Below are 12,118 nucleotides of genomic sequence, written 5' to 3'. Positions count from 1 at the left end.
CCAGGTGCTTCTCTCCACGGTGGTGGCAGCCCCCAACACCACCCAGGCAAGGTGCCAATGGGTGGGTGCTGTCCACGGGATACCAGCACCACAGAGGGAAGCACCAGGATCCCCTGCAGCTCAGGGGTTGTGCAACCCACTGGCAGCTCACTCCCCAGCCACAGGAGATACAGGCAGGCTCTGGGAGGAAAAAGAAAGATCAGGCCTCTCGCCACTTTCTTTTTTCCCTCGGCAGAGCCTGCCCACACAAGCTACCGCTAGGTCACACAACCCAGGAGCTGCAGGGGAGCCCGGTGCTTCCCTCCATGACAGCGCTGTCCCCCAGGGCCACCTGGGCAGGTTGCTAGCTGCATGCGTGCAGCCCCAGCTCACAGGCAGCACCTGCCAGATGCAACACCGCACGGGGATCTGAAAGCCTGGATGTGCTCAGGGAAGCTCGGGTTTGGCAGGCTTCCAGCACCCCATAAACTGTTCCCACTGCCTTCCTGCCTCCTGGGACCACCCAGGAATGAGCTGGCTGCCCCAGAAAGGTGGCAGAAGGGTAGCTGGGTGTGCTGGCACCTGGAGAAGGTGGTGGGGATGGTGCATAGGGCACTGGAAGCCCACCAAGCCCAAGCTTCCCCAAGCATGCCAGGCTTCCAGTGCCCCAGGCACCATCCCCACCACCTTCTCCAGATAGGGCCCTTGTACACCTAAGGAATACTGCTGTAATTTGTTCCATAGCAAACTAAAATAAATGGAAAGTGGTTTAGTTTGCTATGTAAAAAAGTCATTTACATTTAAGTAAGTCACAAGGTCAGACTTTTGACAAAATATGTATTTATATTCCTTAGCCTGTGTCTCCAAATGTGCTATTTCTATTGTTTGAAAGTGAAATTTGTTCATATTCAGTTTAAGGCTGTTACGTCTTGCAATTTCCAGTACTCTCCTCCACCACTCCTGATGTTCATTTGGCCCTATTGCCCATAGGCAGAGGGAGAAAATATTATTTGTAGGGGCTGAGGACATACACACACATGCCTAGCAGGTAAGTCCGTAGAGGGGAAGGGATGGGGGGAGAGGGACAGGACATGGGGTCGCAGATCAAGGCCCCCACAGTGAGGGAGGGAGCAGGGCAGGGGCGGGGGTGAATGGGGCCCTGAGGCCAGGGCAGATCGTGAGATGGATGGAGCCCAGACAGCTCATCTAGGGGCATGGTGGGGGCTCCCAGGGGAGACATGTGCCTCTCCCCAAATTTGCAAGAAGAGCAGAGGCCGGATGCCTGCTGCGCACTGAGCTCTGTGTCCTGCTGCTGCTACCTCAGGAGCCGCACATGATGACATGTGCCTGCCGCCACCGGGTAGGCAGGGGACATGGCACAGCCCAGTGGTGGTAGGCACATGGCATCACATGGCTATTGCTGAACTGTCTATCTCTAGTCCACTGACCAGACTGATTTTTAGGGTTCCCAGCTTCTTGTGTGACTTCCAAGGCCTTATTTCTTCCCTTTCATGGGCTGCTGAGCCTCCCTAGGCTCTCTGGAATCACTCCTCTGGGTGTGCAGGGTGCACCCCTCAAGGCACTGAAGGATTGCCCCTCTTGGGCAGCATAAGAATTATGTGACCCCCCTGCAGGTGCTATGGGATTGCTGCACCCCCCTACAGGAATTTTGGGACCACCCAAACCACCCCTCACAATGGCTGATGCCCTAAACCACTTGGATCGTCACTCAGTATCTGGTCCACCCCTGGGCACCAGACCGTCGTGGTTCCCCCCAGGCACCAGACCAGACTGAAACCACTGTGGCAGGCCAGTAGCGAGTGCTCCTGCATTGAGCCACCCACCTCACTGTGCCCGACCACCTTCCAGGCTCTGAGTCCCTCCCTGGGGGCACCTCATGTCTGGCCAACCCCTCTCCTGGAGCACACCCGCTAGCTTGGGGGTAGAGCTGCCACCACCCAGGAATGAGCTTGATTCTGGCTCTGTCCTGGGAAACACAGTCCTAGTAGCCCTCACTTGATTCACTTGAAGAACTTGGGATACTTCCCTCAGTCGGAAGGACAACTAGTGGTCTCCCTTAGTCAGCCGAACCAAGGGGACCCCACAGCATAATCTAGACCCACTCCCAATAAGTCTCCCACATTAGGTACAAAGGAGAACTTTATTGGTTACACGGAGTAGGGTTGAAATAGAGTACAGAGTTGAGTAGTATCAGAGAAATCCCATAGAGCAAACAGGGTGGCTGGAGTAGCCTTTGATCACGTATCTGAGTTACTGCAAGCTATATCTCTAGTTAGATCTCAGGGAGTTTACTCACAAGTATCATCCAGAGGCAGGCGGAGATTCCCTCTGGAGGCAGGCAGCTCCTTGATCATGAGTTCTGAGAGAGAGAGCAAGTTTCAGATGCTCCAGCTCCTCTCTCTCTCTGAGTTTTCCTCATGGCTGCTGCCCCCTCCTCCTGGGCAGTCCTTAACTTATATAGCCCATATGACCTCATTTACCTGGTCCGATGGAGACCAGCACCTGTTGGCTGTCAGCCAACCAATCTGAACTGCATCACTGGTTGCTAGGCAGACTTGCAGTCTCTAGCCCACCAGGGTGCCCAAGCCCCTCACTCAGGTATGTGATGCCAGTCATGTAGGCAGAGGGAGCAGGTTTCCCCCATCCCTCGGGAATGTATCCAGCTCAGGTTACCTAAAGAGATAGGGTAAGGTGTGTATCCTCTGCTGGGCCCATCGTAATCAAATTGTCATGGAGCAGAGTTTTTGGGGAGAAACAGAGGTGGCCTTCTGCCACAACCACAACATCAAACACAAGCCCCTCTGTCTATAACAAAACTACTACCTCAGCCTGCGTCAAAATGAGCTGCTAGCCATTAGCTTTCCTACCTGTCTTCAGGCCTAGCACACTCCATTTAATTCTCAGTTACAGGCACCTCTGGAGAGCTCTTCCCTTTTCAGCCTCCATGGGCACAGTGCCTGCCCTGCCTCTGGAGCTACCTTCTCTCTCTCCCAGAGCCCTGTGCCCTTCTGGTCAGGTGACTTCCCTGGGATGCTGGCAAGTGCCTTCTAATTCATCTCATCAACTACTTTCTACGGCAGTGGTTTCCAAACTGTGGGTTGGGACCCCAAATGGGGTTACAGAAACAGCAGATGGGGTTGCAAGAAATAAAATCACTTTAATCCAGGGGTGGACAAAATATGGCCCATGGGCTGATTCATAGATCATTAGGGGCTGGAAGGGACCTTGTAGATCATCAGGTCCAGGCTCCCTGCGCTAGGCAGGAAAAGAGAGCTGGGGTTAAGTGACCCCAGCAAGGTGACTGTCTAGTCTCCTTTTGAAGATTTCCAGGGTAGGTGATTGCACCACCACTGGAGGGAGTTTATTCCACAGGCTGGATACGCTGACTATGAAGGAGTTTTTCCTGGAATGGAGCCTGAAGCATCCTTCCTGGAGTTTGTATCCATTGCTCCTGGTCTTCCCCAGGGGAGCCCTGGTGAACAGCTGTTCATCAAGTTTTTTATGTAATCCCCTGATGTAGCAATAAGCCACTACCAAGTCCCCTTTCAGTCTTCTCTTTCATAGGCTAAAGAAGCCCAAGTCTCTCAGCCTTTCCTCATATAGCTTGTCCTGCAAGTCCCTGATCATACAGGTGGCTTTTCTCTGGACCCTCTCAAGTCTTTGCACGTCCTTGTTGAAGTGCAGCACCCAGAACTGGATGCAGTACTTCAGCTGCGGTCTCACCATTGCAGAGTACAGTAGAAGTATCACTTCCTTAGTTTTGCATGGGATGCAACAGTAATTGCACACCAGCATGTTGTTTGCCCTGCTGGCCACCACATCATATTGCTGGCTCACGTTCATGCGATGGTCGATCACTGCCCTGAGGTCCCTTTCAGCTGTGGTGCAAGTCAAATTGTCGCCACCAAGCCTGTAGGTATGTTGGGGATTTTTTGTCCCCAGATGGAGCATCTTATACTTCTGAGTGTTGCACTTAATCTGGTTTTGGTCCTCCCAACTCTCCAGCCTGTCCAGGTCCACCTGTATCTGCAGCCTATCTTCTGGCATGACCATGATCCCCCATAACTTGGTGCCATCTGCAAACTTGGCCCGTGAGTTTTTCACCCCCACATCCAAATCATTGATAAAGATGTTGAAAAGCGCCGGTCCAAACACGGACCCCTGAGGGACACCACTGGCCACTTCTTGCCAGGGTGACACAAATCCATTCATGAGAAGTCTCTGGATCCTACCATATAGCCAGTTTTCCATCCACTGAACTGCTGAGCAATTAAGCCCACAATCTTCCAAATTTTCCACAAGGCTTTTGTGGGATACTAGATCAAAAGCCTTTTGGAAGTCTACGTGTATAACGCTGACCTTCTCTCCCATGTCCAGGTGGTGAGAGACCTGCTCATAGAAGGAGATAAGATTGTTAAGACAAGACCTACCCGTGATGAAGTCATGCTGGCTGTCGTTCAGAATCTTACCCTCAACGAGCGTATCGCACATAGAGGGTAAGATTCTGAAATATTCTGATCCAGCTCGCCAGGCAATTTCATCAGGCTCAAGAGCACCCACCAACTGATTGTACCCTGCCCAGCCCGCTCACCTCACTCCCACCCTCGTGCCCGGAAGGGGCTGACCCAGCCAGTAAGCAAGCTTCCCAGCAGAGTGGCTGCTCCCACTGCGGTAGCTGCCAGGGGACCTGCTCGGCTTCCCTGGCCTCCAGCTCACTTAGGGCAGCAGGTAGCGAAACTGGGGGGCCGCGGTGGCAGGGGGAAGGGGGAGCTGCAGCTGGGCCAGGGCAGGGAGCATGAGGTGGGGCTGGCAGCAGCACAGAGCTTGTACCCAGGGGGGAATGTGGAGATCAGATGGGCAGGGTGTGGGTGTGAGGGAAGGTGCAAAGGGCTTTGGGGACCCCTCACACTCCCCCCATGGTGCACAGTCCCTGGCTGCCCGTTAAATAATTTTCATTATTCGATGGGATCAGCCAATTCCTGAGTTTGGCTTTTGCCATCTCTGACAATAGTTTACTTCTTGGAACAAGTGAAAGACATCTCTTAAGTTTCTATTCACCCCCTTGGAGTCTACACCCAACTATAATCCCCGACTCATTTCTCTGTGACTACTAAGGAGTGAATCTGATCTATAGTTTCTTTTATTCTCTAAATTATCTGTCCTTTGCAGTTCTTTTAGCCTCTTCCCTAAGGTGTGCGGCACTTATCACTACATCTCCTCTTAATCACATCTTGTGTTATGGGAAAGCACCCATTTCCCACCTTGTGATATTAATGCTTCAAATCAGGTTCCTTGTTGTCCTTCACCTTCTTTGTGTTCCTCTTCCGCTTACCAAGACCCATGCACCTGACAGCTGCAGAGGCCCAACACTAGCAGCACCATGAGTGTCCTTTATCTTCCATATCAATGTGTCGGCATGCACTCTGTTCATGCTGGGATGGTCCCTCAATTATACGCTTTTGCAGACACTTTCAATTCTTTTATGTGTTCCTTACAATAACACATTTCAGCTTCTAGTATTACATTTACCAGAATAGACATTGTACCCCATGTTTATTGTGTAGGTCACAGAACTGCTATTCACATGCATTTTAATTAACCTATCTTGTGTTTTGGCCCCCTACTGAATTTAATTGTGCTTAACAGCTCCTCGTCTTCACTGAACCAATGGTATGCCCTTGTTGGATATCCCTGCACACTTCAGCATAGTGGTTGAGTTGGCATATTCAGTTTCTGCATATTCATGGATGAATGCCAGGCACTTCCTACTCTCACACTGGTTGCCACATTGTTGGCGTTGCTTCCTGTCTCCATCCCTGCCCAATTTGCTTCCTGCCAACTTCCTTTTCCTTGCTGGGTTAGTAATAGCGCTTGGTTATATTTTATATGCCTTTTCCTAGGTCTTTAATTGGTATGTCTGTTTGTTCTGCAATGTCACATAACCATATTGACCTTCCTTGTATGAAATCCCTCTCTGTCGGTAACTGCTCAGAAACTTTCTTATTGTTACATCACAGGACAATCTGCTCTTTAATGAGAGAATTTGTGTGCACCATATTTACAGTCCTGCTTATTTTTTTTAAGTTTCAGGCCTGTAACAAACTTGTTTACTATGTCTTCTGCGTGCTTTTCTTCTGCATTCTCTTCCTGAACACAAACCTCCCATAGGTGGTATTTTTCCTTGCAATGCAAGGATCCTCAAACATCTCCATTACTCTTGTAAGACCAGGGGAGGGCAATTATTTTGGGAGAAGGGCTGCTTACTGAGTTTTGGCAAGCCATCAAGGGCAGCATGACAGACAGCCAGGGGCAGATAAATATTAATTTTCTAAATGTTTTAGGGGCCCTGCGGGCCAGATAGAATGGCCTAGTGGGCCGCATCTGGCCTGCGAGCTGTATTTTGCCCACCCCTGTGTAAGACATTCCTCTTTCCCACTTTTCCCCATCTGAATGGAAGGCATTATATATTTCCAGTGTTTTGCTGCTTGCAGTTGTTAAGAGCAGAGCCATCTTCTGCCCTTCTAATTAATTTCTCCAGTGGCTTTGATGTGCCATTTAAATTGCTGGCTGGACCTCTCTCAGGCATATTCAACATCCACTTAATGCTCAAGGCTTACAAGGTTCCCTTGCCGCCTCACAAACTCCACAGAAGTTATTTTGGTGTGACCACTGTCACTGGGGGTCATCCAGCATACTGTGCCTTCCATTTATAATATGCCTTTAAGGTGAGCCGTGAAGTAAAGGTAACGTAGCTGTGCACAGGAGCTCTGTGTGAAGAAAATTTGCACAGACTGGGAAAGTGGGCAGATCAAAATAGGATGCAGTTCAACAAGGTTAAATGCAAGGTGTTGCATTTATCCCTATTGAACTGCATCCTATTCTGGGGAGAATAGAATCTCCTGTGGCAAGAAACCCTTTTGTCTGGCCCCCACCTCAAATGTGAAGCTCCTCTATATGGCACAAGCCCCTTTTGCAGTATTTGCCCCCTTTTGGGGATGCTTTCTCTTTTCTACCTTTTCTTCCTTCCTCTCTTTCTTTTATTATATTATTTTATATAATGTGTACTCATTGGGGGGGGCCAGCAGGGAATAGGGGACACACTGTTTACCAGGGCGCTCCTCGGGGTTACCAGAAATAATGGCCACAAACTGAAGGAGAACAGATTTAGATTGGACATATGGAGGAAATTCTTTATGGTGAGGGCTGCCAAAATATGGAATGGGCTTCCTAGGGAGGTGGTGCTTTCCCCTACCCTGGAGATGTTCAAGAGGAGATTAGACAGGCATCTGGCTGGGGTTACCTAACCCCGGCACTCTTTCCTGCCTGGAGCAGGGGGTCAGACCCAATGATCTACCAGGTCCCTTCCGACTCTAGAAATCTATGAAATCTATGAAATCATGCTATATTAAGTGAACTGTTTTACAAATGTCTAAGTCTACTGCATTTATCAGGTGGTTACCTTCATTGGCCAAGCTGACAGCCACAGAGATTGACATCGGATTGCTTTGAGAAGACCAAGCTCCAAGGAGCTATTTGCAGTTCAGAGCTTATGATACAGAGCAAATTCCAAGCCTATTATCCAGTCTGCTCTGGCAGAATGACAGTATTAAACCAAATACAGTACTGTCATGGTCTCTAGGTCTAGAAACTTGAAGGAAGTATTATGAAAGGGCTCGCCTGAGAGCAATTTATGGGATGTGAATTCTTTGGTAGGTCAGGAGGTACAGAGAGGCTTTGACTGAGCCCTACAGGATTTTTAATAGCAACCTTTAGCCCTTCCAACTTTCACTGTGTCCTGATCTGAGAACAGAGGGAGATAATTAAGTCAAAGGACAGAGAGTTTGACTGTTCAGAAAGCAAGTCTTTCTCACCCATGCAGCTGTGAGAACTTAGCCCTTATTGAGAACTTTGTACTTTAAAGCACTTTACACTACCTCCATTGAGTAATTAATCTCACACTAATGATCCAATTATTCCCAACAGCTAATTCTCTGCCTAGGACACACTTGAGCGGTACCAGTTCTACCTAGCAAAGGGAACACTGTACAGTCTGGTCACCAGAAGCATCAAACTTGTTTGGCTTGGCAGGCTGGGTCTGGACTGCAGGACTTCTTCCTGGCTAGACAACCCATCTTCAGCAACGGGACAGGTGGCCACAGCAGCATTAACTCCCATGTGATACCGCGGCTCAGGCATTAACCCCCACAGCTGCCTTAGCTGGTCTGTCAATGTGAGGCCACCACACCCTGCCACCAGGGCAAGATGTCCCCAACATGGATCACAACAGAAATTTGGCAACAGGGCGATCAGGATCCACAGGCTTAATGCAACCACTTAGCATGGACATTCTCGGGCACAATGAGTAGTGGCCACATTAACCACCCGGGCTGGTCTCACGCACAGAATTTCCAGGTCTGTGGGGCAGATGCAGAAGTGCATCTTCTGCATGGCGAGATGGGACCCATGGGTCATATGCTTGACACCCCCATCCCCTGCCCCAACTCCACCTATGTAACCAAGTCTAGAAAGTTAATGGCAATGATGTCGAAGGACTCCTAGGAAAGGCCCATTGGGCAGGGATTTGCTGGCGGGACTGGAGTTCAGAGGGGCTTTTCCCAAGCACCACAGGGCTCAGCGTACAGGAAGACCTGATGAAAACCTGGCAGTCCATTTTATACCACTGCACCCTAATCTGAGAACAAGGGAGGGCTAATTAGACCAAAGGGCAGACAGTTTAACCTCTCTGAAGGGAATCCCTCTCTCAGGCAGCCACACTGCTCCATACAGCCACAACTTAGCCCCAAGTGAGAACTTTATTCCTTTAAAGCACTTTACACACATTAACTAATTAATCCCAAACTAATTATCTCATTACTCCCAACCACCAGCTTGAGGGTCCTGGCTAAGAGGATTTTCTGGAGGGCACAATCGCTTTAGGACCATTAGAAACATTGGTTGTGGCTCAAGTTTGACTGTGCTATGTGGTGTGGTGGGCAGAAGATATGAAATTGCTGACTCCACACAATTCACGAACAGCACGTGGGTCCCATCACGCGTAGGACCTGCTTCTGGGATGTTCTCAGGCAGCTGTCAGCTTTCAAGAATCTCCATCTGCTACCACCTAATGAAGCCTGCAAAATGGGTTGGCCACTCTTCCAAAGTCCCAGGTTTCTCTGTGCGCAGCTATCCCAAAATGTATTGCAAACCAGCTCTCTTTCCCAGGCTGGGCCCAGAGGCTCTGGAGCAGACAGAGCTGGGGATGCTACTTTCACACATGTGCCAAAGTGTGAAAGTTGTAACAGCAGAATTTAGCAGAGGTTGAGCCTAATTAAGCTCACAGTAAGGAGCATCTTCAAGGCTTTTGCTTCTCAGGATATAACTGACAGGAGGTCCTGCACACCCCATCAGGGAGCCTGGGATACTCGCAGAGAGATCCAAGAGGACATCTTCCAAGACCTAGTTCCCCATGATGTCCTCATGGTTAAGCTGGGGAACTGTGGCCTTGATCATCATATGGTCCAATGGCTAGGCAACTGCCTAGGGGTCGGACCCAAAGAGTACTATTTGAAGAGAGCAAATCAACGTGGCACAGTGTGACCAGTGGAGTCCTTCAGGGCTCAGTACTTGGGCCGGTACTCTTTAATATCTTCATTAATGATCTGGATTCAGGAATCAGATGTGAACTCGCCAAGTTCACAGAAAATACCAAATTATGAGGGAGGGTGGTCACACTGCGAGACAGGCTGGGGATACAGGCTGACTTGGACACGCTCTCAAGGTGGGCTGATCAAACCCTGATGGTCTTCAATGCCGAGAAGTGTAAAGTGCTGCACCTCAGTGGGGAGAACCCTCAGCATACTTACAGGCTTGGCTGTGCTACGCTCGCTAACGCCACACCTGAAAGGGACTTAGGGGTCTTGATTGACCACAAGATGAATATGAGCCACCAATGTGATGCTGTGGCTGCCAAAGCTAACCAAACTCTGATGTGCATCTTCTGATGCATCTGAAGCAAAACCAGGGAAGTCATCCTCCCGCTTTACTCGGCCCTGGTGAGACCACAGCTGGAGTACTGCGTCCAGTATTGGGCCCCCACTTCAGGAAGGACGTGGAGAAGCTTGAGAGTCCAGAGGAGAGCCACTCATATGATCCAAGGCCTGGAGGGAAGGCCATACGAGGAGAGACTGAGGGACTTGAGACTCTTCAGTCTGAGAAAAGAAGGCTCAGAGGGGACTTGGTGACAACCTACAATTACATAAGAGGGTACATCAGGACCTGGAAGAACTGTTCACCAGAGCTCCACAAGGGATAACAAGATCTAACAGCCATAAACTTCAGGAAGGCTCATTTAGACTGGATATAAGAAAAAATGTTTTTTATGGTGCTTGTGTCCAGGGTCTGGAACAAACTCCCCCCGGAGATGATGCAAGCACCCACTCTGGACTCCTTCAAAAAACAGGTGGATATATTGCTTCCTTGGGTCTTTTTATCCCAGCTGACTTCCCACCTATGGCAGTGGGGCTGGACCCGATGATCTCTTGAGGTCCCTTCCAGCTCCTAATGTCTATGAAATCTATGAAATCTGAGACATGCACTTGCTCAACCTCAGTGATGGGCCTGAAACTAGTTACTGGATGAAACCACTACCTCAATTTGGGGCCAGATCCTAACAGTCCCTTGCAGCTTCCAAATCTCCAGGTCCCCATGGAGGGCATGAAGCAAACCCCCTTCTCTAAGAGCAGAGACAAGAAAGAGACAAGTCAAGTCTATTTTTATTAACCAAACATTCAGCTCCTTTGATTCCTGATCTCACAAGACAGGAACGCCTTCCTTTGCATTGATTATACACAGCCTGGCCTTGCAGTTAGTCGCAGAAATACATTCACCAGGCTAATCTGGAGCCAGCCACAGCCCTTCCAAAGAGGCAAGCGATCCTCCAGGACCGGCCCCTGCCAGTGCCCGAGTCCTACTCCAGTGAGGGGCTTGCTCAATGGACCTCCCCCTCCCCCCTACCTTTTTAAAGAGGAACACTTTTGACCCAGCTGGCCTGGGGAACAGTCATGCCCCGTTTCCCTTGAACATGTGAAGTCACCTGCCCCAGGTATGTTCTCCCCACACAACTGGAATCCAATCCCAGGGAAATAAGAGCTGCAAGCAGAGCAAGGGCAGGAAGAAATCTCAGGGTCTGGGGACTCCTCAGTGGAACCCCTCTACATTATCCTACTGGATTGCCCTACACCCCAATCCCCTTAAGGCCTCACCTTTTGGACCAGTGGAGGATGCAACAAGCACAGCAGCAGCCTAGGGGATGTGGCCCCAGGCATGTCAGACAACAGCCAAAACAAAACAAGAGTAATAAGACTCCTTTCCAACACAGCCCACTTGTTTCTCAAGACAGTTTCCAAGCCCACTGCAAATGAAGTGAAGGGAAGAGATGTGACATGCCACGCACAATTCCACCCAGGAAGGGCAATCTGCCTTGGCACCCCAGAGACACGGTTAGGCTGGTGCAACCCCATCGTGGAAGACTAAGGGCTGCAGATCTCCAGTTGCCCCCACCAGTTGCTTTGAAGTTTACATTCAAGAGGGGGTAAATTACAAAGGGTGCCTGTAATGGGTCCAAAGAATGGACATACTCCTTCCTATGGGTCACTCCAAGAGTTTATGCCCCAGACCTGTCACTTCCTGGCACCAATAGAAGTGCAGAAGCCCCCGAGAGCACAGCTCCACCACAGCATGCAGCTCTTCCTGGGGCTGCCAGCCTCCTTCTGGGATTTGGTGTCAGCTCTGGACTTTGGGCACCAGCTTCCAAAGCAGGGGTATTAAGGAAGCAGCACTGACAGAACACCTTCAAGGCAGGGGAGGGAGGGTACAATGGGAAGCTGGACCTGCCTGGAAAAGAGCAGTGCCACATTTCTGGAGGGAAGGAGAACCTGGTTTGCAAGGTAAAATAACGCTGCAGAAGAAAACCGAGGTACGCACCTCGGGACAGTCCAGGCCACAGCTTCAGTAAGAAGCAAAAGCATTGGTTACACCGGGCATGCCCACATGAGATGCTTACTGCGCAGTAGCCTAATAACACTGTACAGCAGTGTGCTAGTCAAAAACCATGCTAATA

The 12,118-nt window shown here is 50.0% G+C and overlaps 1 long non-coding RNA gene across 1 annotated transcript; it reads right to left on the bottom strand.

Moving 5' to 3' along the window:
• Window positions 1-124: 124 nt before the first annotated feature.
• LOC109312953 lies at window positions 125-12,117 on the bottom strand. Its single transcript, XR_002101938.1, has 3 exons — window positions 11,515-12,117; window positions 6,156-6,159; window positions 125-139 (listed from the first exon to the last, which is right to left on the bottom strand). It is a non-coding gene; the product is annotated as an uncharacterized LOC109312953 (long non-coding RNA).
• Window position 12,118: the final 1 nt, after the last annotated feature.

The sequence above is a fragment of the Crocodylus porosus genome, unplaced genomic scaffold (genome assembly GCF_001723895.1).
Source record: "Crocodylus porosus isolate Cpor-Errol unplaced genomic scaffold, CroPor_comp1, whole genome shotgun sequence".
NCBI classification, from domain to species: Eukaryota; Metazoa; Chordata; order Crocodylia; family Crocodylidae; genus Crocodylus; species Crocodylus porosus.
This window is presented reverse-complemented; position numbering and strand designations above follow the sequence as displayed.